The sequence below is a fragment of the Pagrus major genome, chromosome 11 (assembly GCF_040436345.1).
Source record: "Pagrus major chromosome 11, Pma_NU_1.0".
Classification (NCBI taxonomy): Eukaryota; Metazoa; Chordata; class Actinopteri; order Spariformes; family Sparidae; genus Pagrus; species Pagrus major.
The window spans coordinates 6,543,336-6,560,273 of NC_133225.1; the positions used below are offsets into that span (position 1 = coordinate 6,543,336).

Consider the following 16,938-nt stretch of genomic DNA (forward strand, 5'->3'; position numbering starts at 1 on the left):
AGCTTTTGTGCGGCACAAAAAATAACGCAGCTTTGACTTTAGACCAGGCTTTTTATTTGTATATGGTGCGGTGGCTTTCTGATGCCTCAAGATAGCAATGCGCCGTCAATGTGCCTGACCACACCTCAACGTGAGCATACAGATGGGCGTGAAAAGGACAACTGCGTCAGACTGAAACTAGCAATGACTCTTGCGCTTCGCCATGTGTTGCTTTTTGCTGGGCGTAAGGTGGGGCCCCATATCTCTAGTTTTGCTGCATCAGTTTTACATCCAGTGCAGTCACATCATGTATCTCAGCTGGCTCGAAGCTAAACTAAAAAATGGACTCGCTTATGGTGCTTTTCTTGTGTACCGACTTTACAGCACTTGTCACCTTCACCTGCTCACACACATTCATGTACTGAACCACCGACCTTACGATTAGTGGACTACCTGCTCTGCCTCCTGAGCCACAGCAGGCCCTAGCTTTGTTGCATACTAACCGGTTTAGCTCATTGTAAAAGCAGCCATGGCCAACTCTTTTATTCAAGTCTTTAAATTTTTTAGGTTATTTTTAAGGCGCTTTACTCTACATTGACATTGCAGCCACATTCTCAGGCATAGCTGTCTCTTCTAATTTTTCTCTTGTCTTTTCTAAAGTGCCAGACAAATTGTTTCACTGGAGTCGTATAAAAGTCAAATGAACTCTTATATGATTGTTCAAACTGATTTGGCATTGTTACAAATCAGATCTGTACCAGATTTTGGACTGAAGGAATCAAACATATACTTTTAAAGAATTCGTGACCATGTAAGAATGTCTGTCCTCTGAATGCAGTCTGTTCCTTTGGGATTTGGATGAAGTGGGTTTGTGCTGTTTGAGGAAACGAGCGCTCATGAGCCAAATTACTCTTCAAAACAATTCCAATCCAGGCAGGACGGTGTAATGTTCCCTCTTAGCGGCTCTTAATATTACCATGATCTCCCCTGACCTACACCACTCATGGGGAGTAATCACACTTTAATTATACTTTCTTAATCACTTGAAGACAATCTGTGTGACAGGACAGCTTCTCACAGTTAATGGGCTCTCTTTACTTTTCTAATCTGGCACTGGTCTGGTGAACAAAAAAAGTAAATGATGTCTGTATATACCTGAACTTTTGCAATTTATTCAGATTCCCATTCACAGTTTTAAGCTCACTCATCTTCTCTACATTTTGAATTTTTACCCATAAAAAACGGAGCTTGCATGGCAGGCTCACAGTGTTACCCATCTTAGGTCAGACCGAACCCGGAGCGATTGTGAAAAGTTCTCTACAATCATCATTATTATTCCAAGTGAAAGGTATGCACCACAGAACTGGCTCTGCTGAGGGACTCTGGCTCACAGAGTATGGCATTCCAAGTTAAAAGCAAACCAAACTGATATTGCCCTCAATACTGTCTTCATATTTTCTCCATATTTGGAAATGTTTACCTCCTCACGATGGTTGACAGAGGTTGGAAGAGGGGATGTGAGTCATTTCAGCTGCATAAGGCTTTCTAGGGGTGAGAGGAGCTTTCCAAGTGACTGCCATTTAGTAAAGCTAGCAGTTTTCTGTGCTTCCATGATCTAAAGAGAAACTGTGAGTATCTTTTTATACTCAATTTTTGTTTTATTCTTTTTGTCTTATGGTAGCAATTTGTTATTGTCAGAATAGCCATACATATAATATAATATAATAAATGATTAATTCGTCCGTGTCTTTTTTGCCTTGTCCAAAGCTGCTCTTGGGGGAACTTCTGTGTCTATTTGTCACTGCTTGATTGAAAGTTTGAGAGGTGTAAAGGAAATACCATTGCTGTTTCCTTGCATCAGACACATTCCCAACACTCAGTGTTCCTGTGTGTCTCTGCAAGTATGGAAAAGACAGGGAATTGATATTGACTGCTCACCAGCTCACCGGATATTTTGGGAAGGTTTTTTGAAAAGTCTGGACGCAGCGCTGCAGTGAGAAATTCTTTGACCACAAGACTGATCTTGTGTACATACAGCTGTCTGTCAGTAATATGACAATGTCAGAGAGGTCTGTCACAATCTGATGGGAATATATTAAGTATATTCATCCCGTTGTTGTTATTATTAATGCTGTTATAATAACAGTAATGATTTATTATCAATGCTGTTATTATTTTTTAATTATTAAGATTACTGTATCGTCACTCTCACTTACTTTTCCTCTCTTTCCTGTTGTGTTTTGTTTTTCTCTGTATGCTGTAAAGCATTTGGGTCAACTGTATTGTTTGTAAAAGGCTATATAGATAAGGTTGAGTTGATTCAGTTGAGAGATGAATGTGATAAATGCAAAAGTCTGTTGTGTCTGAGCAAATTGAAGAGATATGTGGGATAGAAATAGTTAAATAGCCCGGTGTGTTTTCCTGGAGATGAGTCGCGGTTGTGTGTTAGTTGGGGGCAGCTCGGGTCATTGAAGAATTCTGAATTTGCAAACATCCACTCTGATATCTACAATTTAACAGGTCTGACCTTCCTCCTGGCTCTCACTGTCACACTTCAAACATATAGTGGCAGATGCCTGGCAGTAGTAGTAGTAGAGGGAAGAGGTAACTGATTTTACTTAGCTTTAAGGGCTGGTGCTGCTGACTTCAGTGATGGTGTGGTTCGATTACCAAATGACATTTCAGAATTAAAACTAGCCTGTTTGCATGCCAGTGTCAATTGTTTTTTTTCATAGTTTTTTAAGATACTGGATGCTGTCCACATACATTCACATTACATTACTGAATATAAGATGGTATAAGTTATTTATCTTCTATGCAGTTATACATAAAGCATATTTTCAGCCATTGTTGACCCTTTTTATACAATTTTCATAGTTCTTAGCAGCTGCTTTGATATTTGATCTATATATTTGTTTCTTAAAATTTTTTGTTTTTCTGGGAACATGACTGCATTACAATCTGCTGAAGTACCAAAAAAGTACATAAATATATTTATATTTACTCGTCAATGAGTGATGAACATGTTAAAATAAAACTGATGACCAAATTATTGTTGACTGTTCTACAGGCAGCCTTTTTTTGCTTTGCATTAAATGTCTTGACTTTCTTTTGGATGGATTACCATGAAGTTGGTTCAGACATCAGTGTTCCTCTGAGTTGTATAACGTTATTGATTCCTTCACTTTCCATCATCTTCATTCGGTCAAAACTTGAATTCGTCAGTACTTGGGTTTATGACCTTATATCTGCAAAACTAATGACATTATTAACCTAAGTGATAGTTTATATGTAGATATAAGAAAATGTTAGCATGCTAACATTATAAATTAAGATGATAGCGAACATTAAAGTTGCTAAATGTAAGATCATCGTAATAAGATAATCCTATATTGATTGAAATTTTGGTATAAACATCGGTATATTACATATTACATACATGTAATGCATACATTAACATTGTCATTAACATGAACATGATAGCATGTTGAAATCAGCATTTTAGCATTACAAATGGGAAATGTTGGCATTCATCAGCATTAAGATGAAAAGGTATAACTTACTTTCTTAAAATGTTCTTAGATGCTCTGGTTTGAACATTAGCTTGTGGCTGCTAATGGTATCAAATGTTTGCTATGTATAGGAAGACTGCTGTGCAACTGACTTTACAGAATAAGTTCACTTCTATGACTTTATGACTCTTGAACAATGGTTCCCTTATATTTTAGCTTTTACCAAGGGTGGGCGATCTGATTTTTGAATCATGATCGATCTTGAAAGTGTTCAAAATCTACTCTTTAGGCCAACTGTAGAAATAGCTGTATTTAATGCTCTCTTCTGTGTCTGAACTACTGACATAACCTCAGTGACATGAAGACCCACGCCACGAAAACATACCAATTAGTGACATAACCAACTAGATGGGTAAGCTGACTGAATGAATTACTTCACATGTGAGGTATGGAGGAGCTAGGGGCAAACAAAAGCTATCTTAAATGTTATTTCAAGTTTGAGGAGTTTTGTTATCAAAAAATTGTTTGTTATAATAAAAAAATATGCGAAAAAGATTTATACAATTTACAATTATCTAACATAGATATCGAACTATTACCTCTGGAATTTATTGAAATATTTTAGTTCACTACCAGTTTTATTTACAACGACAGTATCAAGAATGTTGCAGTGAACAGTTTCTTAACAAATACTCCATCAGTAAGTGTGTTTCGAGCTCAGTGGCTCATCCAGTTTAATAAGCAGTGACAGACACCGATCGTTGGTTACATAAGTCTCTGGCGACATCTCTAACACTCTTAAAATGACTTAATCTGGTCTCACTCTACTTTGCGGCCCTTAATTTCAAGATGTTGGCATTCACAGATTGGGAGAGATTGTATGTTTTCAAGACAAGTCTTCCAAATGAATCTCGTCAACAAATTAAGGCATGATTAACAAGAGCAATTACACTGAGGATCCGACTGAGCCGAGGAGCATCAAGCTAAAGTGGAGGAGATTATCTTTCTTATTAAGGCGAATCACTTTAAGGGTTTGATTACTTTCTGTTTTTGTGTTCAACTCCTGATTGCTCTATAACTAAGGAGGCCTGCTAAACAGCTATTATTCCTATACAGTCGAGAGTTTTAAAGTACAGATTGAACACTGAGATTGTATGTTAGTGTGCAGTGCAGCTGCTGTTTTCTCTGATGCCACCGACAATGATGGAAATTTCAAAATGTTTACCTTTTGATTGGATTTCAAATATAGAAGTAGTATTGAAATGTTTTTTCTCACCAGCAAATACTGTTGCTATGGCAGCTTTAAAGGTGTAGTGTGTAGAAATTAGGGGGATTTAGGGCACATAGAATGAGCATTACATATCTACAGTGTTAGAGGGTCCTCTTCTGTATAGACTGATGTAGTATGTTGTACATCCATGTTTTTTCTACAGTAGTCCAGAATGGACAAATCCAACACTGGTGTTTTTTCTGTATTTCACGTTTTTAACGTTGGAAAAGGTGCCACTTCAAAAGTAAGTTTAAAGAAAACAAACAATAAATACAAGGTGTTTCTTGCTTTTCTATCAAGAAAAATGGAACAACATACTTGGTAAGATTTTGAGATTTTCAGCAGGCAGCACCCAATGTGAGGGTGAGACGAGGGGTATTCAGTTGGTTGCCATCTGGAACCTCACAGCTAGATAATAATAGTTTTCAAGGCTTTGGTCGGCTCCCTCATCTTTTAATGTTGATTTGGCTGCATGCTGGCGGCCTGTATTATGTTTTAACAAAAGTCACTGCTTCAGTTGACGGTCTTCAGCACTTTGAAGGAGGTTTATCACAAGACTTTGCCTCTTATTATTGTTCCCAATACTTTCCCATTACAAAGAATCACCCATACCCACTGCATGAAGTCATGGCCATCCTTCATGGTGGGATGCTGTTTGATATGTGATGAGATGTCAACAGCCTTTGCCAGACAGTTTGTCATGTCTGGAGCGTTCAGTTTTTATTTCATAAGAATATAAAATATCTTTTACATAACACACCCTACTCCTTTACTTCTTGTTTTTCATCAGCAAAGCTTTCTCTCTTGTTGTAGGTCCCATATTTTCCCCTGGAAAGTCCTTGTATTGCTGCCAATGAAATCTGTAGTTTTGCCTTTTTCCAAATGTCTAAATTCCTCTAACATTTGGCTCATTAGTAAGCCTGATCTCTAATTTACTTCAGTCCCCCCCATTTTATATTCCTTAGGTAACAATGAAATAAAATAGGATTTCAGAGTTTCAGAGCACCTTTATAGCCAGTCCAAGGACATTTACAGTCTGCATAATTTGTGTCTCTAAAATATAGTCAAATATGGACTTAACTAAATATTTGAGCTTTTCATCATTATTCACTTTAATAAACCTATAAAAACAAGATGAGGCAATCTCAGCTGAAGAATCTTACTCCGTGTTATAATTCAGTCTGACATTGCTGGATTTTTTCAACTATGATATTGGCAGCCATATTACATGTTAATCATGTGAACGTGGCCTCATTGCTGATTACTTATTAGGAAAAGCCAAGTCAACGATAGCTATTTCCACCATAACCGATAAAGTCAGGAAGCTCCTAAACATCAACAACAGCTGTGTGAACTTGGCGAGCTGAAAGGAAAAAACAGTCTGTCTAAGAGGCAGTGATGACCTTTGGAAACATTTGGGGTAGTTTTATGGGCATTTTTTCTAGTAAAGTAGCTGCTTTAAATCAATTAACAAATAGATTTGAAAATAAAGACTTTTTCAGAGGCAGGAACCATGGACAAGAAACCAAAAGTAGAACTTGTCTGCTTTCCAAAATGATGGTAACCTTCCTAAGTACATGAAAAAGACAATGGGGTCCTGGGCTGCAAAATATGGTTAAAAAGGATTATGTTGTGATTATTAGACAGATATCACAGTGCTCCAGATTAACTTTTTACACTGGTTGCACTAGTGCATAATTTAGGTTCACCCAATGGTAGCCCACATTTTAATTTAATTTCCTAACACTAGGGAAATGATTGTAGACAGGAAGAAAGGTGCAGATACATGTTTTTCATCACAGCACACACAACAAGAAAGAAATTGCGATAACCTCAATTCTTAACAAAAAAAGAAGTTACAAAGTGCTGATGTTTAAAGTGCTTCACTAGTCTAGCTGGGGAATAACAAAAACCCTTGATTGATGAAGAAAAAAAGGTTACACTTAATGTGAAGACTAGAGTGTTTTTCCCTGTTTTACTAGGTACTTGTTGAGGTATTTTTTTTCTTGCTGAATATCAAGCGCACCAGTGCAACTAATAAAAATATTTAGTTACAGATTTTGTGGCACCTTGGAGCCCTGATTACGACTGCAACCATTAAAATCATGATTGTGTGACATTTGTTGGGGTCTGTACCAAACAAACATTTTTCTTACATCTGGAGAACAAGATTTGTAGACCAGGGCATCACTGCAGTACTGCAGTACTTTATCATCATGCTGTTTTGTCACACATTTTACCTTTATGATCTGCCATTTGGAGACTGCACATGGCCATGTTGCACTATATGCAATGATAATATTAGAATTAATAGTGCAGCCCTAACGAAGCCCAAGAAAAGTTCCTGTGGTTTAAAATGTTTCACTTTGAGTCCGATGAAGCTTTTAGGCGTTCCAGCATTCCCGACACCCGTCCTTTTTCACATTCTGGTTGGTGAACATCTATTTGCTGTTCATCAACACTTTCGTGACCAGTGAACAACAACAGTAATCTTTAACAATGTCATAATGACAGCAAAGTGATTGTGTGCCAGAAGTGACATTTTCTCTGTGTCCCTATCATTTAGGATCAGATGCCACTAACTGATTAATCTCAGATTAGGCAGAAGCTCGAGGCTAATGGGACACTTTACACAATGTGACTGATACACTTGCTTGGCATGCAGCGACAGATGCCAGCCTCTAAAGACAGTCAAATTACTGAAGCATGTTGTTGGCAAAACACAGAGCCATTAATGATGTGCCAGAACATATAAACTGCAAACCACATAAATCAGATTAGAAAAGCCAAAGGATAAAGGATGTCAGTGAAAATTGTTAGTAGTACAACTTAAAACATTATTTCACTTTGGACTGTCATCAAAGAATGTGTATTTATTGTGTAAAAGTACCTACTTGTAACTTGTGTACGTGTATACAATGACAATAAAGTGCCTAACATTTTGATCACTGGAAATTTCAAATATGCTTCTTCAATTTAATTTAAACTAAATCAATCATTTCCTCTTTCGTGGGTTTTAAATGTGAGGCACGATTACGTTTTTTGACTTAAACTCCTGAAAGTAGTCTTCAGTATGCATATAAAGTGTTCACATTACATAGCACTCTTGACAGAAAGGTACTATTAGAGAAGCGTTAGGGGTTAAAATAATGTAAATGAACCATTAAAGTTGTCCCTTTTTCCTTCTGGAGTAATTCTACACCTTTGTTGAATCGAACTTTTCATCTGGCAGGGGTTTCTCTTGATCTTGATTAAGAGAAGGAAAGGGAAGGTAGGCTCTGGATGCTTGGGATGAATTTCTGCTTAATCAGGCACAACACTTTTATTCTGTCACAATCTTATTGTGTCACTGCAGCTTTGATTCTCTGGTGGCAGCAGCAGAATTTTTTTTACCATATCACTCTTTGAAAGAGCTATGTTAACAGAGCTGCATTTATCAGTCTACTGGCACACTGTACGTGGGCATATTTCATGTGGCTCATTGGCAGGATTAATTGCCAACAAGTTCCCTGTGGTCCAGGAATGCAATTACCCACTGACCCAAATCATTCTCCTGGCTGGAAGTCTCTGTCTCTGTTCTGGCAGAGCGACACCTGGGACTGAGTCTTCACATAACCTCACACTCACCCCTCGATGCATCCTTACATCAAGGCAGACTATGAGTTTATGTGATACTCAGTGTGTGAGTGCAAAATAGAGGAGTGTGAGCTTATTTCCCAGGAGACCATTTTTGCTATCTCTGTGTTCAGGAAATAAACAAAGATATCCAGTTAGCTTGTGATTTCAACTCCTGATTTGGGGTTGATCCGTGTTAGTGCGGTGTCCTCTTTTCAGGAATAGATGTACTTTGAATTTAGGCCATAACTGTTGGAAATAAGGTTTTCTTTATCTGAGCTATTCATTTAAATTAAGGAAAGCACCTTCAATGAAACTCTCATTTTGAGAGTGAATTGAGGCTTTTATGTATTAGTACTTGAACGAAATGCGTAATGTGTATCACAGCTGAAAGATAACAGTGTTGTTGTTGATGTGTTTCGTCCCTAACACAATATGTTATTTAGAGCTGATTCAATTTGCCGACTAATCCATTACTAGATCAACAGAAAAATAATCTGTAACAAGTTTGATGATTTGATTCATCATTTAAAGCAAAAATGCAGAAAGGGCTCTGGTTCTGTGTTGTCTTTGTTTTTAGTGTCTCTTGGTTTTGAACTGTTTTTTTGGACAAGCAATTTGAACGTGTCCTCTTGGGAATAAACATTTGCCTCTTCAAAATTGATGCACCAGAGAAATTGTCTTTTGTTTCCCCTCAAACTTTCTTTCTTATGCATACATTGCCCAGAATGCAACTCAACGCCTGACAGTTCCGTTGGAGATTTACTGTTGGTGTGTTATGCTAGTAGTGGCTAATGTAGTCTTGGGCTGCTAGCCTTCAGCTCAAGGCAAGCGCTCTTCTTTATAACTCCACGCCATGATCTTTTTTAATTTTGAAATTAGTAGTTTGCACTGAACCATCACTGCCTCAAGTGACATCACTTGAGGCAGTTTATCAGACTTTTTTGATAATACATCTGTGGAGCTTGTAGAAAGGTGCAGAATAAAAACATTGCTTTTTCCTTAAATCATTATTATGATTGTGAATCAATAATTTTGACATGTTTGTCAGGTCCCAAATTATTGTTTTGTTTATCTCTGTGTAAGACATTTGACAGTTGGTTCCAGGTACGTTTTTCACCTATGCAGTTAATACTCAACAAACGGCAAGGAATTTCTTTGACAAAAAACACAGTTTTTTGTTATTTCCGTGTTTTTTTTCCTACAAATTTTTGACTTCATAATTTCAAAGAATGTTTAATATTTTGCTTGTAAATTTGTGAATTATTTCTCATAAATCTAACACTTTAATCTAAGAGAATATTTAAGTTTTTCCTCAGAATATTATCCCCTCTCCCCCCAATCTTTTCCAAAACCTCAGCCTGATACCTTGATGCACATTTTGTAGAAAGCAAAAAACATTTACCTTGGATGTAAGAAAATAAAAAAACAATCAACAAAAAAAAATGTTGTAGCAGTAGTCTGAATGAACTCTGGGGTTTGCAGAATTGTTGGATATCAGTGTTTGTTTCTGACATTGACGTGATGTTTGTTGCATAAGAACCACCTTACTTACTCTTATATAATGTTGTCTATGATGTCAATCAGTTGTTTATACTGATTAACCTAAATTGGATTCCAAGAAAGATCTAGAAACAAACAAACAAATATAAACGCTAGGGCTTCACTAAATGGAAGCTATTTATTTTGGGTGCTGTTGGTCAGAGCACTAATGCAGTAAGATTTATACTTTAAAGCGTCCCTAATGCTATGACAAGTATGTACGTAGGAAGAGGTGGAGGGGACGTCATTCTGTTGGTTTGTCACAGCATAAAGAGAAAAGCCTCTTTGTGTCTCCACATTTGCGGTTACTTTCACTCTTCTCATGCACTATCTAAATACATAGGGAGTTAAAGGTTATGGTCTGGGTCTTAGTGAGCTGCCCCAGAATCTGCTTCATTAATGGATTATCCAATTGTTTCTGTTGTTGCGTGCATTGTGGATCAAGTACCATAGTGCAGCCCCTCTAAGCACAGACACATAGCCTATACATGATTTGCTTGTTATTTGAGCTCCGTGCTTGCTTTTTTAGGTCTCAAGCTGCGAGGTTTAAGCTGAGGTTGAGAGGGACCTTACGTGTCAGGTTTGAGGTCACTTGTGTTAATATCAGACAGATCCAGTACATTAGATGCATTCCCTAATCTCTTAAATCCCTCCACTGGCCCAACTTTCATTTGTTGTAGAAGCATCAAATTATGAAGAATCATACAAAGCAAAGCACTAGATCTGTTTTGCCACCTTTGAGGGATTGTGCTTGTTTTTTTTTTTTGCTAGTCTTGCTAGTCTTTACAGTTTTTTCTGTGTGCAAATGATAAAAGCATTGAAAGGCAATCCTTGGCCTTTTTTCCCCTCTCATCTCCCACCTTTGTGTTATGAATTTTTAATCCATGGTGGCTTTATATTTGTAAAACTTTCTCTGCACCTAGAAAAGTGATTTTTGATTGCGTGATGTCATCCACACATGAAATCTATAGGCCTAGTGGAACCGAGCAGACAGATTGGCTCACGTGCTGGACGGGGTGCAGGGGTAAATTGACCCAACAATGAGGGCATACCATTTTAGATTTTTACTGAAAGATAAATATAACAAGGCTTGTGCACTGTGTGTTAAGAGCAACAGCATCTGAATTAATTTACTTACTTCAAATATTTAGAATTGATGCGTATCGATATTTCAGTATTTTTAACACCACCATTTGACATATACCAAGAAATAACTGGATTTTCAGCACACAAACACTGCAAAATGCTTTTTGATATTTCACTGTATTTAAAGAAAATGAATGATTTCTACAACTGTGCAGGATTTACATTATCCACAGTGAGATCTGTTTCTCCGTTGTGCTATTTATGATAAATGCAGTTGAAGCATGGGGATTTATAAAGCTCACAAATTCTCCGCTTTGTGCCACTGTTGTCAATGACAGCTGAACCATCATAGTAACCATTAACCAATCATAATCTCTGAATTGACTGCAACCCTAGTGGAAGCCTCTGCAGATTGTAATGGTTTTGACAGGAGCAGAGAGCTGAGTGCAGACCCTCTGTGGTATGGATACTGGTCTCTCTGCATGTGCTTTCTGTTGCATGGATACGGCACATGCAGACAAAGTCATGAGTTTCACAGTAATTTTTGTTTTGAGACACAACATAATTTATTCAGTTACGTTTAAGATGATGGGACCAGTGCACATTCCCAATGACCTTTGACACCAGGAGTGCAGGAGGAAGCAAAGGCTCCAAATATTGCATAAAAATTGGATCATACTTGGTGGTTACAAGGAGTGAGGCTTTTTCCTTGGCATTATGATTACTACATGACAGCCCTGAGCCCTCACAGACTTATCAGAAATGAATGTCAAAGTCTGAGAGTGTGTAACGGTGGACTTTAGGACTGAGTCATGGGGCAATGGAAGGAGTGTTCAAATGCAGACATAAATCACGTCATGTATTACTGTAGCGGTCGATGTTCAGGCGTGTAGTGTGTAGCAGGCACACAGGTAGAAGAACACACTGGGAAATCAGCAGGCGAACAACACAGGCTGGAGCACTTCAGCAAGCAAGACAATACAGACATGGACTGTTCGGCAGGTGAGTAGGTCAGGTGGAACTCAGTGGAGGCAACCTGTGGGCAGTGGAGGAATCACATACTGTTCTAGAAAACACACTGAGACTGGGGAGGGAGACCCTCAGAGGCTGTCTGTCCAAGTGTAAACCACCGTGACATCACCCACTGGTTTGTCGACTGCTGTTTTTGAAGCCTCACATTTGGTATTACAGCTGTTGCCATCTTGTTTTTTTGGAGCCGGACGTGATCATATTTGGATAAGAGGGTGGAGCTGGGGTGGATATCCTGATTGGATTGGACCGAGAATCTGAGGACACGCTGTGATTGCCACTTGTCAATCAAAAGGTAGATGCACCTTAAAGATGTATTATCTATTCTTCTCTAAATGGAACCATAATTAACAAAATTAACATCATGCTTTAATGAAAAGGACTCTAAATTATCGCTTGAGACCATAAACTCACTAGGAAACTGTTTACCGAAGTAATAAATCAAGTGAGAAGTATAGACATTTTCTCGTAAGCTTAAATAGAATCAGAATTCTTTTTGCAACCAGTGGAGTCGCCGCCTGCTGGGAATTAGAGTAATGCAGGTTTAAGACCGGGAAGCTCCATCCATATTTTATGCAGTCAATGTTTCTGAAGCTGAAGAGTAGACGGGGAGATGATGTCCAAGGCTGAAGGACTCATGTGGTTCAACAAGGTAAGACATTCAAGTATTTTTTGAGCTTATTTCGTTGAAGTATATTCCACTCCACATTCCCTGACTGAAAGGCCAACACAAGGGCATAAAGTGAGATATTATTAGTTACAACTCATCCGTATTTTGAATTCTAGTGGTAGGAGATGAAATTAGAAATAATGATTCTTCAGAAAATTCTACCCCCTGAAACTCTGTGTATTTACATTAGGGGTGTAACGGTTCACCAAACCCACGGTTCGGTTTGAACTTCGGTTTTTGACTCACAGTTCGGTTCCAACCTCGGTTTTTAAAAACATACTGAAAAACCTTTTGGAAAACTTCCAGAAAAAATGTCTGGATTGTATTAAAGGATTGTTGCATTGCAATATCAAGAACATGAACATTACTTAAGTTATATTAACTTAACCAAGTATAACACTTCTCTTTAGACCAGTCCACAATAAAAAAATGTTTTTAAAAAAACACTTCTATTAATCTCTTAACTATCCAGGAATACAAAAAATAAACATTTGTCTTAAGATCAGTCTACATTGTTTAAATAAATAAAATAAAAATGAAAAACTTCTTACACCAGTCTGAGGTATAACAAAAATAAATAAAAAGCACTTCTCTTAAGACCAGTCTGCTTGGAGAAAATCCACATGCTTCAATGGCATTAACAATATTTTTGGCGTTGTCACGGGAATGGTGACATTTTTTTGAACTGTGATGTAGTGTGCCGTTATTGTGACGAAGCTCTACGTTGCGCGAGATGTCCAAGCATCAGTAGTTAATGCAATGAATTTTGCGCTGCTTAAGGAGGATGGTAGTCGCGTCGTTATCAAAACGCACGTTATTTGTCGTCTGTGTTTTATGAAACTTGTTGTGGGAGGGGCCGGCAACACTTTAAACATGCAAGCGCATATGCGGAGACATCACCCAGACACTGAGCTCACTCAGCCCAGCGGAGCAGCAAGTAAGAAACCACAACAGCAAACTCTTCACGAGGCCTTTAATATCAACTGGAAACCCAAAGTGTCTCCACAGGGCTGACCGGAATATGGCTGGGGGATCTGCAAGCTCAGGTTTATTAGCCATCTTGCAGAAATGAAACTAACCGGACACACGTGTGCGGTAGGGGCAGGACGGGTATGAACCGAGGTCCGGGAAGATAGAATCAGTTTCTGAACCTAAAGGGGTTTGAGGTTTTCGGTTTCGGTTCAGAACCGTTACACCCCTAATTTACATCTATGGGGGTATTATCAAAAATTGAAACTGGGGCTCTGACAGTCACTCAGCCTGGCAGCCTCCTCGCCTTTTAGTAAGAGTCGCCTATAGTCTGGGCCCAGGTGAAGCTCTCACAAATGGTTTGCAGGTCAGGTGAGCCACTTGTTTCCTGTCAAGGTTATTTGCTGCACTCCAGTCTGCCCTCAGGCAGATTCCTGTAAGCCTAGTGGTGCTGTATACTGTACCGGGTTCAGAAAAGGTAACACGCTCAAATTTAATTTGAACATGCCTTTCACTTTGCTGCGATGCTGTAAAGAAGTAGTTATAAATACACTATAAAGCCCAGGGAAAAAGCAAAGGTGTTATTAATCTCTTAACTATCCAGGAATACAAAAAATAAACATTAGTCTTAAGACCAGTCTACATTGTCTAAACAAATAAAATAAAAATGAAAAACTTCTTACACCAGTCTGAGGTATAACAACAATAAATAAAAAGCACTTCTCTTAAGACCAGTCTGCTTGGAGAAAATCCACATGCTTCAACGGCATTAACAATATTTTTGGCGTTGTCCATTGTCACAGGAATGGTGACATTTGGTCTGTCAATCTTCCACTCTGATACAGCTGCCTGTAGTATTTCCGACAGATGGTCACTTGTGTGACTTTCATAAACAGCGCGTGTCTGAAGAACGGGATTCTTAATTACCCAGTTGTCGGTGATGTAGTGTGCCGTTATTGTGATGAAGCTCTCCGTTGCGCGAGATGTCCAACCATCGGTAGTTAATGCAATGAATTTTGCGCTGCTTAAGGAGGATGGTAGTCGCGTCGTTATCAAAACGCACGTTATTTGTCGTCTGTGTTTTATGAAACTTGTTGTGGGAGGGGCCGGCAACACTTCAAACATGCAAGCGCATATGCGGAGACATCACCCAGACACTGAGCTCACTCAGCCCAGCAGAGCAGCAAGTAAGAAACCACAACAGCAAACCCTTCATGAGGCCTTTAATATCAACTGGAAACCCAAAGTGTCTCCACACGGCTAAACCGGAATATGGCCGGGGGATCTGCAAGCTCAGGTTTATTAGCCATCTTGCAGAAATGAAACTAACCGGACACACGTGTGCGGTAGGGGCAGGGCGGGTATGAACTGAGGTCCGGGAAGATAGAATGAGTTTCTGAACCTAAAGGGGTTCGAGGTTTTCGGTTTCGGTTCAGAACCGTTACACCCCTAATTTGCATCTATGGGGGTATAATCAAAAATTGAAACTGGCGCTCTGACAGTCACTCAGCCTGGCAGCCTCCTCGCCTTTTAGTAAGAGTCGCCTATAGTCTGGGCCCAGGTGAAGCTCTCACAAATGGTTTGCAGGTCAGGTGAGCCACTTGTTTCCTGTCAAGGTTATTTGCTGCACTCCAGTCTGCCCTCAGGCAGATTCCTGTAAGCCCAGTGGTGCTGTATACTGTACCGGGTTCAGAAAAGGTAACATGCTCAAATTTAATTTGAACATGCCTTTCACTTTGCTGCGATGCTGTAAAGAAGTAGTTATAAATACACCATAAAGCCCAGGGAAAAAGCAAAGGTGTTTTCAGGGATATGTATTTTTCATTAGTTCTGACTCTCTTTTCAGGCTGTAAACATTCAAGCCCAATCAAGTCCTCCATTGTAGGAGCACTTAGAAAGCATGTGTCCACGTAGGAAATGGACCCACCACTCCTAAGCTTTGGTACGTCTGTATGAGAGTAATGTTTAGGTCAGCTGGAGTAAAATAAAATGCGCCATGAGTATTCATACACATCATATATAACCTATAAAAATAGCAGAATGATCCTGAGTGCAGTATGAAGAAGTCAGAAGAGTGTGACGCACGTGCACCTTTCTTTGGTCTCCTTCAATCCCGTCCATCATAGCCTGATAAATAAAGCCCTTTTATGGCCTAAATTATATTTCTTTGACAGAATGCGAGTCTTTAGAAATGTGTTAATGGTCTAATGCACTTGGATGATCACTTGTGTTCAATAGCAAATGACTTTATCTGAATGTTTAATGGCTTTGATAATTTGAGTTTTTAAGTCATTGTGCTTTTTTCTCTTGCTCTACAAGGATGAAAATTGTTTAACCTAAGTTATCATAATGGATTTGGCATTGAGCGAAATTGGCTCATTTTATTTGACTATCAAAAAAGTATGCCTGAGTGTTCTCAGGGTCTTTGGTGTGAATCTTTATGAATAACTTATTTTACCTGATTCAGTCAAATGTAAATACTTGTCGTGTGTTGCTGTCGACATGTTTAATTAGATGCAGTTATGTATGGTCACATCTAACAATAAAAAAGTGGCTCAGGTTAGATTGTCAATGATAGGCACAGTATTTTCAGAATGTGCTCATGCAGTAAGTGGCTATAGTACTGCAAAATTCATGGCAATGAAATCATTTTTAGCCATGAACTTTGGCGATAGCTTCAGGCTGAGAGAATTGGTGTCTCTGTCTTTGAGAGTTGAAGGGGTTGGTGAAAGGGACGGGTGTGTGGCAGTGACACAAATTAAGATCCATTAAATTATAACTGAATTAAAACAAATATTATCACATTATTATTGCTTATTTATTTGTGTAAGTTATTGGATACGTTTATTAGACCTCATTTCAGCACCAGGTGCAAGTTCATATTTATTAGGATTTAAGTGAGCCTTGAATTAACATTGTTATCTACAGTAGATTTATGTGAAATCGTGTAAATTTTGAAAAAACTAAGAAAGTTTTCGGCACAGTTGCTATTTGCCTTCAACTGCCCTGCAGATACCGCACTCGTACCAGCACCACCTCCACCATTTCTGCTCAGTTCTGCTTTAAACTTTTAGAATGGCTAAAGTTGGCAAATGTGAGACAAACACAAACCCATGAGCCCACCTGACCTTTGCTTTTTCCGCTGTTTCTTGGTTGATCACCAGTTTCACCTTCTTTGCTGGCTACTTCCCCAGACGTCTTGGCACAGAATGTGCTGAAACCCTTTTGTTTTTGGTTCGACTTATAGCTCAGATTACTGTGATCAC

General features: G+C 38.7%; 1 protein-coding gene across 3 annotated transcripts in view; it reads left to right on the forward strand.

Annotated features, from left to right (window-relative positions):
* Nucleotides 1-16,938, forward strand: part of lpp (LIM domain containing preferred translocation partner in lipoma) — a 155,679-nt gene that overhangs the window by 7,218 nt on the left and 131,523 nt on the right. The window lies entirely within an intron of this gene.